The sequence below is a fragment of the Durio zibethinus genome, chromosome 9, assembly GCF_047325235.1.
Source record: "Durio zibethinus cultivar Kanyao isolate XHJ-2024 chromosome 9, ASM4732523v1, whole genome shotgun sequence".
Classification (NCBI taxonomy): Eukaryota; Viridiplantae; Streptophyta; class Magnoliopsida; order Malvales; family Malvaceae; genus Durio; species Durio zibethinus.
In genome coordinates, this window is record NC_143170.1 from 28,566,488 (window position 1) to 28,592,227 (window position 25,740).

At 29.9% G+C, this 25,740-nt stretch overlaps 1 pseudogene; it reads left to right on the forward strand.

The window, feature by feature from the left end:
• The window catches only part of LOC149516932 (uncharacterized), a 60,523-nt pseudogene extending 36,391 nt beyond the window's left edge, over positions 1 to 24,132 (forward strand).
• Positions 24,133 to 25,740: the final 1,608 nt, after the last annotated feature.

A 25,740-nucleotide genomic window follows, 5' to 3' on the forward strand; every position in this document is an offset into this window, starting at 1 on the left:
TGATGTACTTGGACTTGATTGATGAAGATGCTTTACTTACTATACTTGAAACTTCAAAAAGAATATTGACCCATTCATGCTCATTTCAAGTTCTCCTTGCATAGACTTAAAAAAATTTTTGACAAAAGATTTTCATTAGAAGCATCAAAAAAATCAATTGATAAAAATTATACCAATTGTTAGAAATGAATTCCATATTCTAAGTCATTATAGGTAAAAGAAAATTTATTCACTAAGCACAAGTTGCTAATTGCAAGAGAGATATATTTCATCAAAAATATTTTATAAACTTATCTTAAAGGTCATGTATCAAATCAAACATCAAATAACTCAATATTAGCATTAAAGCAAAAGTTCTCAAGCAATACGCAAAACATGAATCCTTTCTAGATTATTTAAAAATAATGAACACAAAGAAGACATATTTAATATTGATGTATATTGAATAAACCACTAAGAATATGTCAAGATGAATTTTAGGCATGTAAAAATTGAAAACTCAAGGAAGACATATTTATCATCCAAACAAATTTAAAAAGAATTCATCATTCAAAAAAAAAAAATGTCAACACAAATCATAGGCTAAAATAGACAATGACTTAAGTTAAAAATAAAAACTATAAAAAAATCACTCACTTAATTCATATTGCAAGTATGTCAAGTAAAACTCAATCATATTGATATAAGCACACATTTGACAAGAATAATAGATGAACCAACAACACATCATTTTAAAAACAAGTAGTTCATCGATTTAAAAACACAAACTAAGAAATAAATAATTTAAGCACTTTTAAATCACAAATATTAAGGTCAAGTTGAACTAATCATTATATGAGCACATATCTTGACCAAAAACATAGATGAACAAAGAATCAATGTATATCTTTTAAGCACATGAAGTTCATCAATTCATCAAAACATGAGAAGAAATAAATCTTGAATTAATAAAGACAAAGAATTAAAACATATTTCAAGACTATTTAATAACAAATTAACAGATGAACAATCAAACATCAATATATGTGATTTAAGTGCAAAATGATCATCAAATTTTAAAATCACAAATCAAAAGTTAAAACAATTGCGAATAAAATAATCAAGTTTAAATAATATCTCACAAGATCCAAGCATTACCAATAAGTGGAGCAATTTCAAACATCATGGTTACATAGGCATGCTCAATAATCACAAATCAATATGCATAAAAAATCATAAAAATCATTTCTATCATGCCAAAATCATTCCAACAAATATATTTATGCAAAATATAATAGCATAATCTATTCAAAGCTTATTATGTCTAGGATTTTGTTTTTTGCACTTTAAAACCCATTTTTGCTTGAAAAATACCTTAATAAATTTCAAAACTAGTCAAATTCACTTTTAACCATCTTTAACCATTTCAACAAGTTTCAAATGAGAAAACAAAGTTTTCCAAGTGACCACTTGGCCTTAGAAACAAGAAAATCAAAAAGTCAATTCTTAAACCATATATTTCTTTGAAAAAGGCTATTAAGATAGCCAAAAATGTTTAAACTCACATTTAAGCTCTTCAATCCATTTAGAAAAGTTTTATATCACACTTTGAAAAAATGCAAATGGTTTTTATGCCCATAAATGGTCAAAAACAAGATTTGATATTTTAAACTCTAAAATCCTTTAAAACTTGCATGTAGCACTTATGAAAATTTGAAACCATTGCAAGTTATCAAGTTTTCTTTGTTTGAGCAAGTTTAAATTATTAAATTCAAGATATTTAAATTCATTTTACAATTTAAAACTCATTAAAATAAAATTTCTTATTTTAAGGCTTGACTCTAGCAAAAATCATTAAAACATAATATTTCAAATTCATTAAGCTTTGCGTGTTCCCCCTAAGTTTGTGCATAAATATAAAAATAATTTAGCACACAATTAATCACATCAAGCATATATAAAATATATCTCAAGCATTAAACATAATATCAACAAGCATATGTGGGCATGTATTTCCTTCAAAACAATTTAGAATCAATCAAGACTATCAATAAAGCATATAACAATTTAGCACTCAGAATTCATCAAGAATAGGTAACCAAATTCAAATTCATAAAAGTTTATATCTCCATTATGTGTTTGGAGTTCCAATCTTAAATATCACATTGTAGCTTCTTGGTGTAGCACACCTACAAGAGACTATTTCATTTGATTTTTGGTACCCAAATTGCTTTAGGTCCTTGAGAGTTAATCACCAAGTCTCTTATTCCTTCAGGAACCCATTCTTGCCTAATTCTACATGGAACTTTTCTCTTTATGGGATAAGTATGTGTAGCATGACCATAAAAATGACAAAAAATATATTTAATCACTTTAACACTTTAATTATTGACACTCTTATGTTTTTCATTCATCAACTCATTAAATTTATTTTTCAAATCAAAATTTTCTTTTTCTAAAAATTCATTACTACTTTTAGAGGTTTCTAAATTCATTTTCAACTTTTAATTTTGAAATAATTTTCTTATGTTTCAAATCATATTTTCAAACTTAATTACTAAATCACTGTAAGTATCTTATAACTCATCAAAAGTATAAGAGTTTGAATTACAAGAGTTAGAAGTTACCTTCGGTTCTTCAATAGCCATGAGACATGATGCATGTTGGTTGAAAATTTATCGTCCATGTAGCTCATCCAACTTCCTCTATATCTCATTTGAAGTGTAGGAATTTGAGACCAAGTTGAAGTTGTGGTAGTTAAGAGCTCCATAGAGTAAGCACTTGGCCTTTGCATCATCCATTATTTACCTTAAATAGTTTGTATCATTTAAAGGAGTTCCAAACCTTCTCTTTATCATTAACCAAGCTCCAAAATTTTGTGACATTATGAACATCTTCATTCTTATTTTCTATTCACAAAATTCAAAATTTTTTTATCATGGCAGTTTTAAGGACTTCCTCACCATCTTAGAACCTAAAGTGAACCATAAGATCTTTACTCAAACTGGTTAAACATACAAAAAGAGGCCAAAGCTCTAATACTAATTGTTAGTTTTTTAGGTGAAATGGTAATCCAAGAAAGAGTGAATTAAATTTCTCTAAATTCTTTCCTAAAAATAGATTTTAATATAATTCAATGAAAGATTAAAACCAATATCAAAATATGATGCAAATAATAATAAATTGATGAACTTGAAGCAAATATAAACTATAATCAAAGTAAAGAGATAGGGATAGAGAAATCAAACACAAGAATTTATAGAGGTTTGATCATTCTCCATAAGACACCTACATCATCTTTCTTTGTTGTCCACAACAAGACTTCAATCCACTAATCTTCAATTGAGAATACAACCCTATCTTGTTCTTTTTAAGGCTGGAAATAGAAACCTCTGCCCTTACACAATCAAAACAATACATCACCTCTTACTTACAAAACAACCCAAATGATTTTTGCAAACTAAAATACCTCTCAAGGTTGAATGTTTGCCTAATAAAATAGAAAGAAATTTGATGAATGAACAACAACAATGATTTGGATATAACAAATACAAAGATATAGACTTTAAAGCTTTAAAACTCTTAATTTCTTTGAGAGAATGAATATATGACTTACTAGATCTTGCTCTCTTAATTCATTAACCTTTTTGATGTATTGGAATGCCTAATTTATAAAAGAATTGAGGAAATAGCCGTTGGGAATGCTTGGAAAATGAAAAACTATGTTTTTTTCCTTTGAAACTAGCTATTGGAGCTTGTTCAGGGCAAAAGGATTGATTGGTATTGATAGGGGATCAATTGGTTCTTGAATTTCACTCAATTTTTTACTGTTACAATAGAAGGGATCGATTGGTTTTGGTACCCAATCGATTGGGTCAACCAGATTTTGCATACTGAACGATTTTGGATGAACAATGATGCTTTCATTATTTATTCCTTTAATCAACTATTTACTTATCTATCATACCTCTTACAATAAAGCTTCTAATTCATTCTCATTAACATGTCCAAGTATATCCTTAAATCTTAGTAATGACATCACCAATTATCTACCTTAAGGACATCATATACTGATTCCTTTTTTCTCCTATCATAAAATTTTTACTTAACCATTGTAAGATTATGATAAATGTCAAACCAATACAATTCATTGTATCCATAAATTCAACACAAAAATCTAAGCATAAAACTTTGAGTTCGTGACACAACTCCTTGTTCACATATTATTACTTTCCAAATTTTAATGATCAGATTCCACATATCCATTTCACCATTAACAGGCTTATAACCATCTAATATCTCAAATTTTCCTTTAAAAAAAGCATATTATTTATTAGTTTTAAGTCAATATCAAAAATCTATTTATGACGAGGAATCTTTTTATCATAATTTCAATCAATATACTTGAAGAGTATAATTCATATCAAAAGTACAATTGTAAAACCACCCAAATATATCACTTCATATCATTATTTTTTTAAATTCTTCGAAATCACATCCATACTTAAAATTATCGAATAACAAAATCATCTTTGAAGTTGACCATATTATTATAAAAGTCTTTCTTTGTACTTATAACATGTAGTTTTTATACATAAAATATATCATAAGCCCATGAAAAATGTAATCTCCATAAAAAAAATATTCATCAATTCTTCTATTGCCTTTGAATTTGAAATTATAATCATGACCTAATCACATTGACCATTTCAAATTCCAACCATTCCAAAGTAAAAATAGAAAGATCAACTTCAAACAATTCCTTGGAACACCAAGTTACATAATCAAGTTTGCAATTTCGTCTTTTGATTGACAGAATATTTCTTATCAATATAATCATAGATTGTAATGAGGATCAAGACAATGCTATAGATCATACCTTAAGTTCCTTGGTAGACAAATTCAACATAGTCCATTGAATACCCACTATAACTCCAAATTCATATCTAAATAGTTTTCAATTTCTATGAGCCAATTATCAAATAACAATCAAAATCTTCACCAGACTTATAGGCATATAGCATCATAATATTCCAAAATTTCCATGTAGTCCAATATATCCTCTATGCTTATTTCACAACGATTTAATCTTAGCAAAACATAATTTCGATTTTTTTAATACTCAGTCAAAATCCACTTTTTTTTTTTAAATGACATTTTTCAATGACTGCAACTTTAGTTTTCATGCAAGAATCATAACATGTCTTATACCATAATATTTGATATTCTTTATTAACATTACTCAAACAAACTCATATTATGTCTTAATAAAAAATCATAATCATTATTTTATCACATGACCATTAATAAATCATTTGCCTTTCAAGTACAATTGTAATTTTTCACACTTCAGGCTAATCACATAAGATTCTAACTCTTGTCATCAAGGATAAATAATTTCCAATAAAATAAAATATATCAATATAAAGAAATGTCCTTATTTATGCATATAATGCTATTTACCACCAATACAATATAATAAATAAAATCCATTAAGCTAAATTCTAAAATTGTAACACCAAACCCATATAATAATCTAATTCTAGTAAATTTTCAAAAAGTCAATTCCTACCATCAAGTTATATATAACTCATTGAAATCAAAATCACACTAATATTATTGAAATCCTCATTTGCATCGTAATTTTTACTGGCTCTAATTGGAAGTTTAAAAATCATAGTCCATAAAGAAAATTTACAATTAATAATAATAAATATCTCAAAGCCTCATATAAATTCTTATCAATATAAAATTTCCTACTTTATCTTGATAGAAATAATTTGTATCCATAATAAAAAAAAAATTCAATAAAAATTCATCACAAAACTTCAAAATCTTAATTGATCAAAAATTTAACTTCAATACTATAACACCTCAAAAGTTCCAAATCATTCTTTACAATAACTTTTAAGCTAAAGTATCCAATTTATATAAAAATCCCACCAAGTCATTTCATTTAAAGGCATATCACTTCATCGCTTATATAATGTTTCATATTTTGGCTCTAATGGTATAATAAATATCATGATTAAAGATTCATCAAAATCCATAGGCAAACACAAAACAAACCACCAAAAATTGAAAATTTCAACCTCATTTCACTAGGATCTCTAAAGAAAAAAAATCCACCATCAACTTAAGCTTAAGGTAACTATCTTATCAAATTTTCATACAAAAATCACTTACAACTTATCATTACTTATAATCAACTTCACTAAACTTTCTCCTCATCATAATTTCAAAACTAATGTCTAAAAATCAATCAGATTAAGAGATCTAGGATCCAAAAAAATCACAAAATACCAAAATCTCCATGGATAAAAAATCTAATTTGTTTCAAACTTATAAACTTTTGATAGATCAAAATCATTCTCCATAATAATCATTAAGCTTAAGATATCCTTTTCACCTAATTCACATCAAAATCATTTCACTTACAACCACCAATACTCCCTATCAAACTAATCCAATTTTTTTTGGTACAAAAATTCAAAACTAATACATTCATATTAATCGAATAAAGTAACTCAAAATCTTTAGAATCACAAACCTGAGCTCTGATACCACTAATCTGTCATGTCCCAAACCCAAAGATTTAAAATGTAACAATGTCGCATATTCGTGAGATGAATCTCACTTGCATGCAAGGCAACATATATCAAACTAAATCAAAATCTCTAATAATCTCCAAAATAATACTCTATAGAATCTCAAGTCTACAAAATTATACTTTTTACAAGTTGGTTGAATATACTAAAGTTCTTACTAACAAATCTTTGAAAGCAATACCAAACTAAAGATAAATGCTAATCTAACTAATCCAAGTAGTTGTTAATATTAAGTCTCCCAAGACAAAAACACCGAAATCTGAAAAAGTAAAGAAAAATAAAAGAATAAGTATAATGACTCAGCAAATAACTGACATCCCCTCAGTTGGATTAAGCATGCCATAAAACATTTACGCCAAAACATTAACTAAATGATTTAAAAATATTTTGGGTAATTTTGTATTTACAAACATATTCTTAAAACTAGATTCTCTGATCACAAGATAGAATCAAATATCACAAAATTATAAATTTATTTAGTCTCCCGTAACATACTATGATCACACTTAACCTTTATGGCATAGGTCAAAATCAGAATTTCTCCTCCAATGCAATAGGATAGAAATATATTAGAAGTAACTAGATCGTTGCACTGACAATCATAATTAACCTGTTAATGCAATGGGATAGAACAAAAATCATAGCAACTCATTTAGTGCAATGGGATAGAAGTATTTCACCAATGGCATGGTAAACAAAAATTACTATTCTCAATTGGTGATATGGCTCGAAATCGATATCAATATCACAAAATACATATCGACATAGCCAACAATTAACCCATATTGGCAAGGTCAGAACATAGTTATACTAGGAGATAAAAGCCAAAATATATTTTCATATTGCCCAACATATACAAATTCAATAGTTTTAAATTTTCTCAAAATATAATCCATACAAAGTAAATTCCATAATAATTCTAAAGCAAAATTTCATATTCCAACAAATGATGGATATATAAATATATTATTATGAAATCATATTTGAAAAACAAAATAATATAAAACCATATTCCAAACTCATAACAAAGAAATTATATATATATTTTGCATGTGTAACGCCCTCAATCCCACAACGAAAGAATATGTGGATATGGTATGATATATATGTAGAAATCTAAACCCAAACGTATGAAGTGCCTTTTGTGGGACAAAACCATGAGACTTTCAGATCAAAGTAGACAGCACCTCGCAGGTTGGATATAGGTCTTTACAAATGGTATCAGAACGGTTAGTAGTCATCAAAAACTAAGTGCTACATCATAGGAGTTACTAAGTGCTATACAGTGGGGCCATGAGAGTCATTAAGTGCTACACGATAAGGTCATATCGTTAAAATCCCAATATCTGGTGTGATTTTGGTCCTGTGGTTGGACTCAGCTCGATAGGGACGTCAAGCTTTAAAATTGAAAAGATTGTAATGCCCCTAATCCTACATTGAAAGAATGTGTGGATATGGTATGATATATATGTAAAGATCTAAACTCAAACTTGAGAGGCACCTTTTTTGAGACAAAATCATGAGACCTTCATATCAAAAGGATAATACCTCACAGGTTGGGTGTAGGTCTCCACAAATAGTATCAGAACGGTTACTAGTCAGTAAGAACTAAGTGCTACATCGTGGGAGTTACTAAGTGCTATATAGTAGGGCTGGGGAGTCATTAAGTGCTACACGATAAGGCTCTAGGAGTCACTAAATCCTAACATCTAGTGTCATTTTAGTCCTGTGGTTTAACTCGGTTTAATAGAGATGCCAAGCTTTAAAGGTAGAGATTGTAATTGCCCCAATCCTACATTGAAAAAATGTATGAATATGGTATGATATATATGTAGAGATCTAAACTCAAACTTGTGAGATGCCTTTTGTAGGATAAAATCGTGAAACCTTCGAGTCAAATCGGACGATACCTTATAGTTTGTTGTGGGTCTCCACAGCATGCTCAACCCAATTTACAAAACAAATGGATAGAACAATATATATTATATATTTCAACTCTAAATATATTAAGGCTGATTGTTAGGGACATAAAAGTCACTTACTTGATATGCTAAATTAAAACTTTGCAGCAAATCAGTCAATTCTCTTAATATCCTAATAATTCAAGAAATATTCAAAAATCAAAATTCAACCCAAAAGCATAAATTTAATGAGGCAAACCTTTTGTGGGTCACCCTAAGCAAATTGAGTTGTGTGGTAACCTTTTCAACAATTTAAAACTATTTAAAAATATTTTTTTAGCATATAAAACAAAAACTTTTTTAATATAGTAAAATGCCTAAAATTGAGTATAAATATGAAATTAAGGACTAAAATATAAAAAATTAATAGCAATATAAATTTTTACAAATATTCACTTTTTAACATTTAATAGTAATTATCTTTTTGTAAATCTGAATATAATTTGATAACCTTTTGACAATACTAATAACATGAAATTAACATAATAAAAATATATTAAAATAAATAAAAATTCATTAAAAATAATATAACTAAAATTCAAGTAATTTATAACTAAATACATCAAATATTGGTTGAAAATAATTTCTAAAATAATTAAAAAAGAGAATTTCTAAATGTTAAAATTTTCATATTTTGTGATCATTTGGCTTACTTTGAGCCATTGAAACTCAAACATCCTAAAATTCCTAATGACAAAGGGAAGCACGAATTTAAAGTAAAGATGTAATACTATAACCTAGAGTTTTGCTTCAATAAAAATAATTTTCAAAAGCCTAAATTTCGATGGCCAAATTTTAACAAATTATTACAAATAGCCCCAGATTTTTTGGGTTTCAGATTCATGAAGCCTACTTTAGGGCTTCCATTCTCTTAGCTTATAAATCATTTGAACAAACCAATTATTCCACTTGAAATTTCACTTTTTGTACTATAAAAAGGCCCTAAAGTTCAGCCAAATCGACCACCAGAGTAAGGAATTTTGACAATTCAAAGTCGAGTGTCTGTAATTGTTAGAAACCCAAAAATCACAAATTTGAAATTCTAAATTCTCCTAAATTACTCAACTAAATGAAGTGTTACACATACCATTAAAAAGGTCTTGAAGAGACCTTTCCATTGGTACCCATAATTTCGTCAAATTGCCATCTAAAAATAGCTGAAATATTTTTTAAGTTGAAAAATATAAAAATATATGTTGAAATTTTTAAAAAATTGCATAAAACTTGAAATTTCTAAGAGTTTTAAGTAAAATCTTATATTAATCAGTCATTTCTAAGATTGATTTGCCTTATCTCTTCTTTAATCTTCTTCTTAAGTGATTTTTAAAGTTTATCTTTCTTTTTTTATCCCAGAAAGCTATCGACAAAAGCTATTGATAAGTTTTCTTTCTATTTTCTTCTCCTTTAACTTTTTTTTTCTTTTTACCAATGATACCTATGGGTTGGATCACTAATTACTCTATAAGAACTTGGACTAGGTTTAGTTATGGTGATGTATCTTTTTTGTTTGAAATAGGATGTTAGTTAATAGAAGTTTGTGGGGTCTAATATTAATGCTTTGCTTGTAAGATGGTGTGTGCATAATTATCCAAGAAAAGTAGGTTAGAATGTTGTCATTACCATACTTTGTTGATGGGGTGGGAGAAGTACAAGCTTTTGAACTTCCCAAATCCAATAATATATCTTGTCAACTTAATCTTTGAATCTTTTATTTTGTATTTCATATTTATCCTTCATCCAAAGCTACTACCCTAGCCTGTCATACAGTATCTTGATATCATATTGCAAAATATCAATAGTGTCATAACTGTTAGCTTTATAAATTTGGAATAAACCAAGAGGGGGGTGAATTGGTTTTAATGAAGTTTTCAAAAACAATATTCAACAAGCATAAATTTTGCTAAACAATTAAACACAATAATTGAAAGTAAATAAGAGTTTGAGATAGAGAAGATAACACCGTAATTTATAGAGGTTCGATCATTCCTTAAGCACTTATGTCCTCTCCCATAGCCTCTCTTGCCAAGGAGTTCAATCCACTATAAGTGTTGAAGATTATAACCAAGCTTCTCTAAGCTCTACAAACTCAACACAATATACTCTTAAGGGCTATCCTCCCTCTTATACTAACTCACAAAATAGAAAAATGAAGTGTTTTGCAAACTCTAAGAACCTCTCAAAGGTTGGATGTTTTCTAATTTGAAGTACACAATGGTATAGACAAGAGAATGATGACTGAACAACAAAAATAGTTCGAATACAATAAATACAAAGACATAGACTTTGAAGCTCTAAAAACTTTTGATTATTTGAGAGAATGAAAATGTAGCTTATTGGCTTTTGCTCTCTTGATTACTTCTACTTCTTGGTGTTTTGGAGTGCTTAATTTATATAGAAATTGAAGAGCTAGCCGTTGGGGAAGCTTGGAGTGAAGAAATGCCTGTTGAAAGCACCAAAAAGTAGCCGTTAGAGTTCTTACGCCCATAACTGATCGATCATGTTGGAGAAGGCACGAATTTTTACCTAAAAAGCTTTACCCAATCGATCCCTTGCTTGAAGGGATTGATCTATTCTTTGGGTGATTAATCCCCTATGTGGGGGGATCGATCCTTTTTCTGGATTTTCAGACTTGGGGGCCATTCTGTTTGAGCAACCGATTGATCCCTTTAAGAGGGGATTGATCCTTTACCATAGGCGATCGATCCTTTATGTGGGGGATGGATCCCTTTTCTGGAAAATTGAGGGAGGCGATGATTCTGTATGAAAAAAGTGATCGATCCCATCTAGAGGGATTGATCCTGTCTAGCTGGGTGGTGGTCTCCTATTCTGTACTCTACTTACTAATTTGATCATATCTTGAGTTATGCAAGTCCAAATTACAAAACGTTTGAAGATTTAGAAACTAGACTTAAAGGGCTTTCTATCCATGTAAAGTTCACCACTTAATTCACTATGTATGAATTATAGTGAATTTTCAAATCTACCCTTTGTGCAGTTTTCTAGACAACTACAGTGTGTCTAGTAAAAATTCAAAATTTTATTTCATTTTGCTTAATCCATTAGAAAGTAGACTTAAAGAACTTTCCAACCATATAAAACTCAAATATTAAAACCTTGAGAATTTATACAGAAAAATAAAAGAAGTTCAATGTTGGAAAACTTTGTTTTTGTAAAGCAATTTTCCTAAGTTAATCTATTTCTCAAAACCAATATTATAAAAATTGTATTAAGTCTAAAATGAATAAGTTCACTTTAAAAGCAACAATTGGACTTTCATTTAAGCTCAAATAAAGGAAGATTTGGTTTGAGAAATATGACACCAAGAAAGGTTTGTTTAAACTTTGAAAATCATATTATTTATTTAGTACCAAAATATAAAACTTAAGAACATGTATTAAATTTTTTTTTTTCAAAATCTTGATCAAGTTTATTTAGCTTTAATGTTTTGTCATTTCAAAAGAAAGATCAATTCAAGGTTAACAATAATATATAGATCGGTAAATCTATAGCTAGACTTAACAAAATAGAGTTACTACCAATCTTTTTTACTAGGTATGATTGGCCACTTAAGAAATTTATCCTCTTAAGGAGCTTCTAAGCTTAACTAAGGGTCCCTAATAGAATAGGTTTAGGCCTACAAACTAGAATAGGATTCAAGAGTTCGATTACATATGGGAAAGGTTATAGCACCCCCACATGCCCATCCAAAGGATGGTGCCATTTTATTTTAAATTTATCCTTAGGTCATTATTCTAATGGTTTTAAAATTTAATGTTGAATAATGGAAATAATTCTTAAGATTCTCCATCAATATGGTAGAATCTTAAAAATATTTTTTCACCTCAAAAGTATTTAAGGATCCTATTTGTTTCCTTGAAGAGGCTCCACCATTGGAAAGAGTTTTTTTGTTTCGTTTTTGTAAAAAATATATCTAATTGTTCCACCATTTAGGCCTATTTAAAAATTCTCTTTATTTATTTATTTATTTGGGTTTCTAAATTTTTTACCATTTGGGTCAATTTAGAAATATTTTCTTTTTCGAAATGTCTAAATTTTTCACCATTTGAGCCTATTTAAAAATTCTTTTTTTTTGTTTTTGGAAAGAAAATAAGATGATAATTATTTTTAATTGAAATTTCATTTAAATTCTTCCCTCATTTGGGACAAATTTAAAGAAAATTTTCACCTAAAGATTTCTTAGGAATTTACCATTTGAAATTTCTAAGAATCTCATCATTGGATAATTATCAAATATTTTCAACCAAAAATTTTTTATTTGGAAAAGAATATAATTACTTTTATTGAAATTTTACCTAAATTATTCTACCATTTGGGACAAATTTAAAGAAAACTTCTCACCTAGAGATTTCTTAGAAATTTACCATTTGAAATTTCTAAGAATATCATCCTTGGGTAATTTGTATTTAATTTCAAAAGTTTAACATTTTTTATTTTATTTTTTGATTTTTGATTTTTTTATTTTTTTGTTCGAAAATAAATATCAATTATGGTTATTAAAATTTTATCTGAATCATTCCACAATTCGAGGCAAACTCAGATAAAACTTCTCACTTAAGAATTTTACAGAAATTTATCATTTAAAATTTTCATAAATTCCATCATTGGATAATTAATATTTATTCTCAAAAATTTTATTTTTTTCCTAAATTTAATCATGCAAAAATACCCCTTAAAATAAACAAACAAACAATAAATAAATAAATAAATAACAAAAAAATGAAGTAGCTCAGCTAGAGGAGTTGACTTAGCTTGGCTCCAGCCACGAAAAATGACTCGGGGAACGTGACTTGGTAGCTCGGCTCAACTCAAGGGGTCGATTGGTGCATGAGTCAAATGCGGATCAAAAGTGGGTTAGCACTATGGGTCAAGTCACCCGAACAAAAACATGTGGATCCTGATAGGTCTCTTAATGCCAAAATAATGCCATTTCTAAAGGGTATATAAGCCCAAATCTCAGCTTTTCCTTCAGACCTCCTCTTTCCCCTCTTTCTATTCCTCCCCTTTTCTCTCCCTCTCTCTTAAAAATCCCTTAAGAACACCAGTTAAATTTCATCAGATTCTAAAAAATCTTGTCAAAATCTAAGTTATTCGTCGAAAGTTCATCGAAAAGTTCACCGATTTTTGGAAAGTAATCACTCGAAACTGGGAAGCTTGTTGAAATCTGAGAATGTGGCCAAAAACTCTCCAAAAAATTCAATCGAGGCTGGAAAATTCACCAAAAAATTCAATCGAGGTTGAAAAATTTTCTAGAAAAATTTCCTTTTTCACCCCAAAATCCTTCCAATAAATTTCTAATTGCCTTTTGTGAGTGTTTTATTATTTTTCTCTGATTTCTAATCTATTTTTTGCTTTATGTATGATCTATGTTTCTCTGATCCATAGGTATTTATAGGGTGAAATTAGAAGAGTTTCTGATTAACCCTGACTTTCCTTTTGGATAGGATTTTCATATTATCAAAAAACATGAAATCAATCTTTAGACATATTGAATCCAACTCCAACCCTACCAACCCCTAATTCACAATAAAATTATTATTATTTTTATTATTTTAACATCTAATAAAAAATATAAATTAAATAAGAAAACCAAAAATAGAGGAAAACAAAATCATATAAGTAAGATTAACTCAAATAAATATTTAATTAGTTAATTAAAAATAATTAAAAAAATAATTGGGCTAGATGAATTGGACCCCATGAAACCAGACCCCAATTGTTATGGGTTTAGACCAAAATGAGTGTCTACAGCTGCCCCTATTTACTTATTTCCTATGAAGCAGGAGTTGTGCAAAGATGTAAACACCCCTAATATTTAGAAAATCATCTTAATGCATTCACTTTTTTTCTTTTCTTTTGTTTTTTTTAATTTTTTCAAAACCAAATGCTTGAACCAACTAAATGACACAAGACTCCCTTAAGCCGAGGCTCACAACTTTCGAAAATAATAAATATAACTCCTCTAAACAGAGGCTTAATGACTTTGAAAAATAAATGCTCATTTAATCAAAGGCTTAATGACTTTGAAAAAGAAAAATAAAGGCTCCTCTAATCAGAGGCTCAATGACTTTGAAAAATAAAAGGCTCTTCTAAGCAAAGGCTCAATGATTTTGAAAAATAAAAGGCTCCTCTAAATAGAGGCTTAACAACTTTGGAAAAATAAAAGCTCCTCTAAACAAAGGCACAACAACTTTAGAAAATAAAAAGGCTCCTTTAAACAAAAGCACAACAACTTTGAAAAATAAAAGCTCCTCTAAACAAAGACTCAACGATTTTGAAAAATAAAATGCTCCTCTAAATAGAGGCTCAACAACTTTAAAAAATAAAAGCTCCTCTAAACAATGGCTTAACGACTTTAAAAAATAAAAGGCTCCTCTAAACAAAAGCTCAACAACTTTGGAAAGATAAAGGCTCCTTTAAACAGAGGCATAATAATTTTAAAAAATAAAAGGCTCCTCTAAACAGAGGCACAACAACTTTAGAAAATAAAAACTCCTCTAAATAAAGGCTTAACAACTTTGAAAAATAAAGGCTCTTCTAAACAGAGACACAATAACTTTGAAAAATAAAAGCTCTTCTAAACATAGGCACAACAACTTTAAAAGAAAAAAAGGCTTCTCTAAATAGAGGCTCAACAACTTTGAAAAATAAAAGGCTATTCTAAACAGAGGCATAACAACTTTAAAAAATAAAAGCTCATCAACAATCATGTCTAAAGGAATCATAGGTCGTGTCTGAAGGAATTTTAAGAGATTATGCTCGAAGGTCTTACAAATCATTCCTAATACTGAGAAGTATCCTCTTTCAGGGATTAGAATCTTATCTTAGAGGCTTTTTTTTTTCAAATGAGAAGTTGAAATCCTTTCATTGGAAAGTTTTCATATTTATCTTCTCCATGGGAAATCTTGAAATATTTCTGCTTCATGCATTGGACACTCTCACATGTAATGCAAGCTATGCATAATACATGCTATGTAAATGTTAGTCTTTCTTTAAAAAAATTCAAAATTTCTTGCCATTAAAATTTTCAATCTTTCATCCAAATCAAAACTTTGTCATGATAATGATGCAAATATTTTTTAATGATGAAAATATAACTGTTTAGATTTTCATAATACTATAAATGCCATATTCTAAATCATGATTTATATGTCCATTGCTTGATGTAAGCGTATTAGCAAACCAAAGTTTTAAATTTTCTTTAAACAATAAGGTAAATGCAATGCCTGTAATGCATATGTCAATGTCATAAAATTTTAATTAAATGTGGTAACATGGTTCTCAAAATCCCATCATCTCACATCTTCTCCTTGTTTAGCTTCTTAACACTTTGGAATAAGTTTTGTCAATCGATCCTCATTATTTTCATCACATGCTCACCATTCATAAGCTTCTTAGCAATCTCAAAGCAAGTTTCATCCATCGATTCATATTAATCACAACTCAGAGGTTTCTCAGCATTAGCAATTTCAAAATGAATTCTATCAATTGATCCATATCATTTTCATCATTTGATCACATTTCATAAGTTATGTTGACCAATCCATCACCATATTCATCATTTGGTCTTACCATGTATTCTTTCAAATGACCTTTTCAAGTTTCTGCCATTCTTTATTTATTTTTTTATCCCCTATTATCCTAGATTTCTTTTCAAAAGAATGCAAGAATCTTTTATGCACATTGTCATTCATTCATCATCATTTCAAATCATGCCAAGTATAATGCATTCATACATTTCCTCGATTTATTTTGAGGATACAACAATAAAATAGCATAAGGTGAATTGAGAGAAATGTAATCAATGAAAAGTGAATTTGGTAAAAATAAATAGGCAAATGAACAAATTCAAAGTATATCAATAAGGATGGTATTGAATAGTGTGACAATGTCCAAACAATTAATACTTAGGCAATTCTTAATATTAGTCTAGCATTTTTTCTTAAAAACTTATTTCATTGATTTTCGAAATCATTTTAAGCTCAGTAAACTTTACCCCAACTTTGAGAGATCTTTAAATATCTTTGACCTTCCATCCATGTGATCGTTTATCCAACTCTCAACGCAAAAACTTTTCTACCCAAATCGCCTTTTCGGGTTTTTAATTTAAGTCTTCTTTTTCTTTCTTTTTTATTTTTTCATTTTCATTCTTTCATTTTTCTTTTATTCTTTTTTTTTCCTTTTTTCTTTTTTTTCTTTTTTTTCTCTTTCCCTTTTCCCTTTTCTTCTTTTTTCATCATTTTTTCTTTTTTTTCCTTTTTTCATTTCTTTCCATCCATTAGTGATATCTCTCATACATTAATCTCTAGAGCAATGTAGCATGATTCCATTGTTCCATCATGAGCATGCCTTAACTTAACATATGATCATTCAATTTGAGCACTCATATTTAATTCAAATAGACTTTTAAAGGTTGTAATATAGCCCATGGTGAGGGAACATGAAAGAAATTGATAAAATAGGCTCAAAACATGTGTTTAAAGGGCTCAAAGCCAATGGATCATTTCTCATCATTTGAAACAACTTGGCATTTTGCCCCATTCCACATCATTTCACTATTTTTTCCTTTTTCACTCATTTTATTCCTCACAAAAAGATTCTCATTACTTTGCCCCAACTCATGTGTGGCATTCTCTTTTTTTTTTACTTTTTTTTCTCTTTTTCATATCTTTGAGACCTTTTGCGATCTCTTGCCTTTTTTTTTCAAAAATTACCCCTAGTGTGGAAAGTGATCATTTGTCGAGGTTCTCTAACAAAAGAAGTCATAGTAAGTTCAAAAGGGTAGCAATGAATGGTTTTTTGAATGGTAAAGAAAATATGACCATTTTTTATCTCAAATATGAATGCTTTCCTTGAAAATTATCTATTGAACAAAAACAAGCTCATAGATCTTTATAAATGATTACACATCTTCAAGATATATCTATTTCACATTTGCCAGCAACTTACTTTTTTTTTTTCAAATAATCTTCTCAAATCAATGTAAATGAGTTCTCAAATTAAATCCTAGAATTATTGTTATCATTGTCTAAACATTTATCATTATGAATTCAAGAATAGTAATTAAAAGATATGAAAATAACAAAGTATGGAATAGTGGTTAGGATGAAAGAGAAAATGTAATGAAATGCATCAACTTATCTTTCATTAAAATGATAACAAATGAAATCTTATTACATGAAAGAATTCCTAACATTACTTTTAAAAAAAACCTAGAATGACAAGCAACTTTCAACCAGCCTTATCTTTCTTAAAATTATGCCCCTATGTAATCAGGTGAATAATTTTTATTAACATCTTGCCCCCTTGATTCATCAAAGCTCACCAAGTCTTTTAAAATAACACTCGTTCTTGATTTTCACTTGAAGCATTGACATTGTGATTGGGCAATGGATTGCCATTAACGTTAAGTGTTGTTACCCCTCATTGATCAAAGTTTATCATTCCATCCTTGATTAATCATTGCACCTTATGCTTTAGGGCAATGCAATTCTCTATGGAATAACCGACAATTCCATAGTGGTAGTCATAGTGAACTGTAGGATCATACCACTTAGAATAGGGTGGCTTAAGTGGCTCCAGACGATTGAGGGCAATCAAATGGTTATTATAGAGCTCTCAATATAATTTTGTATAAGTCATAAGGATTAGGTCAAATACGGGTTTTTCTCAAGTAGCTCATTGCTCTCATGAATCACTTGTTAGGTTAGCAGGATGAATCTGGGATTTTATGAGAGATTGAAGTTAAGGCTATGTATAAAAGCTTAGAGGCTAAAAATGGGCTGGTATGTTGATGGATAAGATGGTTATGGAGTTAGCTGGTATAGGTAAGATAAGGTATTGATCACAACAGGATAATATGGGGAGTAACCCTATGGTAGATAGGGTTGATATCTCTTAAACTGTTTGTCAAAGCTCATGGCTTGAATTTTAGTCTCTTTTTTCTCTAGCACCTTTTTGGTTTTTTCTCCTTTCAACTTGTCATTTTTAATGGCATTCTTAATGATTTTGCCTAAGATCACCATGTCAGTAAAATTTTTTATTGCATTCCCTATCATATTTCTTAATATGGAGATTTCAAAGTGCTGAAAAATAGCATTATGGTCCTTTTCTCAGGCAAAAGAGGTTGCACCTAAGTAGCTATGTCCCTCCCCCTTTGGGCATGTTCTTTGAATGATTCAGTCACTTTCATTTTCATATTCTATAAAGATAGATAATCAGGGGCTAGATCTATGATATGTCGGTACTGATTAATGAAGTCATAGGCCATATCACTCTAAGAACAAAAATAGGTATTGTCCAACTAGACATACCACCTAGCAGTAGAGCTTGTGAAGCTATCTTGGAATACATACATTAATAGCTTTTCATATTAGCATGAACAACCATTTTTTTATAGTACATGGTAATGTAGGTCTTTGGGCACTTCGTGCCTTCATATTTTTCAAACTTTGAAACCTTTAACTTTGGAGGAATAACCATATCTGAGACTAAACAGAGCCTAGCAACATCTACTAAACCATAGAAACTAATTCTTTTCACTGCTCGTAACCTTTCCTTTAACAAGTTCATTTTTTGTTTAGCTCTTGAGCCTTGTAAAGCCTCATTCTCCTTTTGCCTTAGCTTTTTTTCTTTTCTAGATCATCCAAGTTAGCGATTGGTATTAGTTCTACTACATTTTCGGTAAAGATAGAATTTACATAACTCTAGTACTACCTTGGATTTGAAGCTAATGGCATTTTAGGGTATGTATACACTATTGGATATGTAAACTACTGTGGTGGTGGATCTTGTGTGGACTAGGCTTGCTACGGCCCAAGATCAAGAGTGTACACAGGGTCAATCACCTCTTATAATGGATGATCATGCTGGCTAGTATTTTCTTTTATCCCCTTCCCTTTATTTAACTTGTTCAAGGCATCCAAAATCTTACCCAACTCCTCTTCTAGCTTCTCTTAAGGTTTCTCTATTCTCTCAAAATGATTGAAATTTTCTTGTTCCATTTGTCAAGCTTGAGCTCTTGTATTGTATTGGTGAGTTGATTATGTGAGATTCTTGATTAGTGGAGCTATCCTTAAACCTTGAATACCATAATTATTATAAAAAATGTTATGCTTTATGCATGAATAAAATGTACATTTTCATGGATGAAATCTAATATGAAAATGATGCAGATGCATAATATTTCCTATGACAATGAAAATGATGCCTGATAATGTGATGCACAAAGTCAAACAAATAAACTGATTAGATAAGCAATATATCACACAAATTGTTCCTTATTGTGTCCTAGTTTTAGGTTACATCTATCACTAGGTAGGAAGGGCTTTATCTTAGGGGTGGCCTCTTAAGTGTACACTATATGCAGGGTTAATTGATATTGACCATTAAAGGTTCCCAAATTTTTTTTTACATCATCATTTATCACAAACTAGTAAGGCAATCCAATCCTCACCCATGACAAGCTATCAATAAAAATAATTCAGTTTAAGTGAGAGTATTTTACTAGCTATTACAGAGATTATCATCTCACGAGAATGTAGGTATTTTACTCCTTCCTAAGAGGGATAGAGCTTGGGTATAGAGCTTATGTAATGCAAATGCATGTGATAGTGTGTGTGAAGAAACATATAAGTTTCGTGCCCCAAAAATAAAAGACGAAAAAGACGAAAATGTTAGTAAACAAATAACACAAATTATTATAATTTAAAACCATTAGACCAAAAAATAAGATAAAGTTAAAAGTTTATGGCTTGACTTTCTATGGCTGTCCCCAGTGGAGTTGCCAAATTGTCATAACATACAGAATTGTAAATCTATAACTAGACTTAACAAAATGGAGTCACCAAAAATCTTTTTTACTAGGAGTGATTGGCTACCTAAGGAATTTATCCTCTTAAATAGCTCCTAAGCTTAACTAAGGGTCCCTAAAAGAATAGGTTCGAGTCTACAAACCAGAACAGGGTTCAGGAGTTCATTTACATGTGGAAAAGGTTATAGCACTTTCACATGCCCACTGAAGGATGGTCCCATTTTATTTTTAAAAGGTCATGGTTCTAATGATTTTAAAATTTAATATTGAATATTAGAAATAATTCTTAAGGTTCTCCATTAATCTAGTAGAACTCTTAAAAATATTTTCTCATCTCAAGAGTATTCAAGGATCCCATTTGTTGCCTTGAAGAGGCTCCATTATTGGAAAGATTTTTTTTGTTTGGCTTTTGTTGAAAATATATCTAATTATTCCACCATTTGGGCCAAATTAGAAATTTTTCCCTTTTAGAATTTCTAAATTTTTCACCATTTGAGCCTATTTAAAAATTCTCTTTATTTATTTATTTAGGTTTCTAAAATTTTCACAATTTAAGTCAATTTAGAAATATTTTCTTTTTCAGAATTTTTAAAATTTTCACCATTTGGGCCTATTTAAAGATTCTTTTTTTCTTCTTTTTTTATTTTCAAAAATAAAATAAGATCAAAATTTTTTTTTTAAAATTTCATTTAAATTCTTCCACCATTTGTGACAAATTTAAAGAAAATTTTCACCTAAAGATTTCTTAAGAATTTACCATTTGAAATTTCTATAAATTCCATCATTGAATAATTAATACTTATTCTAAAAAAAAATTATTTTTTCCTAAAATTAATCATGCAAAAATATCCCTAAAAATAAACAAACAAAAAAATAAATAAATAATAAAAAATAGCAAAAAACTGAAATGGCTCAGCTAGAGGATTTGGCGCAGCTCGGCTCCAAGCATGAAAAGCTGCTCGGGGAACATGGCTTGGTGACTTAGCTCGACTCAAGGGGTCAGTTGGTACATGGGTCAAACGTGAGTCAAAAATGGGCCGCGCTAATGGAAACGTATAGATCCTAATGGGTCTCTTAATGCCAAAATGACGCCATTACCAGAGGGTATATAAGCCCAAATCTTGGCTTTTCCTTCAGACATCCTCTTTCTTCTCTCTCTCTCTCTCTTCACCCCATTTTCTCTCCCTCTCTCTCTAAAACCCCCTAAGAACATAAGTTGGATTTCATTGGATTTTGGAAAATCTTTTCGGAATCTGAGGTATTCACTAAAAGTTTGCCAAAAAGTTCAGTAATTTTTAGGAAGTAGTTGCCAAAAACTAGGAAGCTTGCCAGAATTTGGGAATGTGGCCAAAACTTCGCTGAAATTCAATCGACGCTAGAAAATTCACCAAAAAAATTTAATCAGCCTAAAAAAATTCCTTGAAAAGCTAAAAATTTTCCAAAAAAATTTCCTTTTTCACCCTAAAATCCTTCCAACAAATTTCTAACTGCTTTTCATAGGTGTTGTTTTATTTTTCTCTAATTTTTTATATGTTTTCTACTTTGTGTGTAATTTGTGTTTCTCTAATCCATAGGTATTTATAGGGTGAAATCATAAGAGTTTTGATTAACCCTAACTCCCCTTTTGAATAGGATTTTCATATTATCAGCAAACGTGAAATCAATCCTTAGACAGATTAAATCTAACTCCAACCCTAGCAACCCCAATTCACGGCAAAATTATTATTCATTTTTATTATTTTAACATCTAATAAAAAAGATATATTAAATAAAAAAACAAAATTAGATAAAAACAAAATTAGATAAGTAAGATTAACCCAAAAAAAAATTAAATAATTAAAAAAAAAATTAAGCTAGAAGAATTAGACCCCATGGAACCAAGCTCTAATTGGTATGGGTCTGACCAAAATGGTGTCTACAAATAGTAGTTATCTTTTATGCTACATGATTAGCATAAACTGATATGCTATACATACTTTCTTCTTAATAATGCTTTCTCTACTATATTGAGCAAGGCATTTCCTTTGTGTTCAATGAAAGGTTACTTGCAACCATAGATATGAAGGTTGCCTTAAATAATTTTGAAATTTTGTGAAGCATATAAATATAAACGATAATGCATTTTAAGTGTATCTAAATATAAAAAATTTGTTTTGGCTAAAAAATAAAAGTAAAAATAAAAATTTTGTGCTAAACCAATAAAGAAAAAAAGGTAAAAGAGAATAAGAGGTGAGGAAGGAGATACAAAATCTAACTGTCCTCTGGGACTTGCTTGAATTTTAGGATGAGCATAAAAGTAGTTACTTTGTTTCTTGGCCAAAGAAGATTTTTATATGCATGTTTGTTTGTTTGTTTGTTTGTATTATTTTTGTCATGGTGTAGCCCTAAATCTGCCATCTCCTGGTTGAGCTGTTTTTATACGATTTTAAGCCTATTATTTTTTGTTTCTTTTTCATGATGATCTGTTCAAAGCTGGGAAGAAGGAATGAGATACTGTAGATGCTAAAAGTAACTCCAGGGATAAAGCTAGTGAACTTTATGCTATCCAATTTTGGTTGGAATGGATCACTAGAGAACATTGTCTTCCCTACCACAAATCCATTGCAGGTTAGCAAAATTCTCAACCTCCTCTTCTGGCAAAGCTTGTACTGTACTTATTCTATATAGTTTTTTTTTTTTTTAGATGGACCAATTCAAAACTTACAGCAAGTAGGGTCCTCACATTATCATTCCAGTTATATGTACAAAAGGAACTCAAAAATCGCTTTACTTTATTCATAAGCTTTACTCAAAAATTATGTTTTTTTTAATGGAATCATTAGGTTGTATACTTGTACACAAAAACTTATACTTTTATTGTTTATTCCTTTAATCAACTATTACTTGATTGACTTTTCTATTTCATGTTGTGAAGAATTTGTAACCAAAATCAATTGTTTTTTTAATTTTTCATTACAAGATACAGACAGTCTAATAACCAACTTGAAGACCATTCAAGACTATCTTTGCTCTTTCAAGTCATGGGTATGCCATTTCAAGCTTGTTTCTATTGGTTGTTAGGATGAAACATATGCTTGTATCCTCTTGTATGTTATGTGCCATTTTCTATCAAAACTTTTTATGTATTAAGTCTAGTGCAATATAACATCATATTGAGGTATCTGTAGATTTTATGTAAAACCAGTTTTAGTAGGAAAAGATAGTCGGCTATGACCGTGTGGGGTGTGAAGGCATAAGCATTATAACCATCATATTTTGGGTGAACATGCTCTTAGATATCTGATAAAGAAAGTAGGTCAAATCTAGAAAGTCCATTGGTATATATAGAGGAGGCTTCGTGATTGTTTTATCTAGCATTCTCCAAGATAATTTCATGGATTTACCTTTGTTCGTAGCACCATCTGATGTTTTAGGCTTGTGCTTCAAATTTCTTGGATTGCCCCATCATTTTAGGCATTTAAAATTTTTAGTATGGTATGAAGAGTGTGGAGTAAGGTGTCACCTTTCTTTTAAGAGGAAAAAAGTTAACAGGGATTTTCTACCCCCACTTGTTATAATTTTAAAGTGTAGTTTCATTCATCTCTATTTTTTTTTTGACTAGTTTGTTTGAAAATTGAACTGTTGTTGAACTTTCTAGTTTTTTGTTTTTGGTGCATCGTCCCTTTGAACAGGGTTTAAGAATTGTCAATGTATCAATGACCACATTTCACAGACATTGGATTGGCTACATGGATATCTTCTTCAGGTACACTAGATAACTAACTGTTAATAGTAAAAGCCGAAACTGATCTTGCCATCCGACACCTTCTTCAACCTGGAAAACATGGATAATTTTCCAAGTTGCAGTCAAATGAGTTATTGATACTTCATTTCATTTTATTTAGCTCTAGATTTAAAGGATATTTTAGTTGGAAAATGAGACGAGTATGTAACTAGATTTTCCACTTAAGCTATGAAAGCAGTTTAAAAGTTTTTCTCTTCTTTATAATGACAACGAGATACTATTGTGCAATAAATTTGTATATAGTGAATATTTTGGCTTTGCACAAAGTTTTCTCATGTGAAAAACAATCATATTTGTTGAGTGATACGCCAAAAATTTTGGTACAGTTAAAACTTAAGACAAGAAGGCTCTCTTAAGTTTGTGGCAATGGAAAAAACTAAAAGCGTTTAACATTCATAACTTTCACAATAAAGTTCGTTAACAAGTTAGACATTTGAAAAGGAAATAGTTCAGATTAAGTCTTAGCTAAAACTTCTATTTTATGATTTATTTTCACTACAAGCTGTCTTTCCCACCTTAAGGTGGGCAGCAAGGATTAACCACCATCATCTGAAAGACATCTAAGTAATTATTTATGTGATTTGTCTGAGTGGAGTGTGATCATTTATCTTTTATGGGAAGAGTAGTGGATTGGTGGCATATTAGCTTTACTGGTTGGGCTTTTACTTTGCACTACTTTGTGTTTCTTTGATTACTAAAAGAGGGTCTACAAAGCTCTTTCTAATTGGCTAAGAGAGAAAACCTGTGAATGGGTCTTTTAATCCACTTGAATTCTTTAGGGTGTAGACTTTTTCTCATATCTGGTTATGTTTTTCTCTGTTTTTAGAAGATTTTTTTCTTTTTTCTTTTCTTTGTTTCTTATACCTGATAAAGTTGCTTTGCTGGTTAGAACAAAAATCTACTGATGGGGTTGTCCTGTTCTCTCATTGCTGTTTTATATAGGTAGCATTATTGGTTGGTGGTTTAGTTACGATGATGTATCTTTTTTGTTTGGAATAGGATGTTAGTTAACAGGAGTTTGTGGGTTCTAATATTAATGCTCTACTTGTGAGATGATTTGTGCATAATTATCCAAGGAGAGTGGGTTAGAATGTTGTCATTACCATACTTTTATTGGTCGGGGTAGTGGTGGGGGTGAGGAAGTTCAAGCTTTTGAACTTTCAAATTTCAATAATTTGTCTTGTCAACTAAATTTTTGTATCCCCTTTTTTAGTTCATATTTATCCTTCTTCCAAATCTATTACCCTAGTGTCATGGGCACATGTTTTTTAGACCGAAACCATCGGTCCGTGCGGCACCAAAATTACTCTTAGTTGAGGTTAACCTTTTTCGAGTTCATTTCTACATGGACAAATCGCTACTAATCCTTCAAGCCACATATTCGTAAGCTCTTTCTAACTCAGATCTTGTAGGGTCACATGCAACATTTCCAAATTTGATAGGGAAGAACCTAACTCCCATTATCTCATCAGCCCATGATTTTTAGGGTGGCCACGAGCACCTATCTTTGCCTGTAGGCATTAAGATCCTGAGTACCGACTCAACTAGCTTATAAGGGTGTACAACCCTTATTTTCAT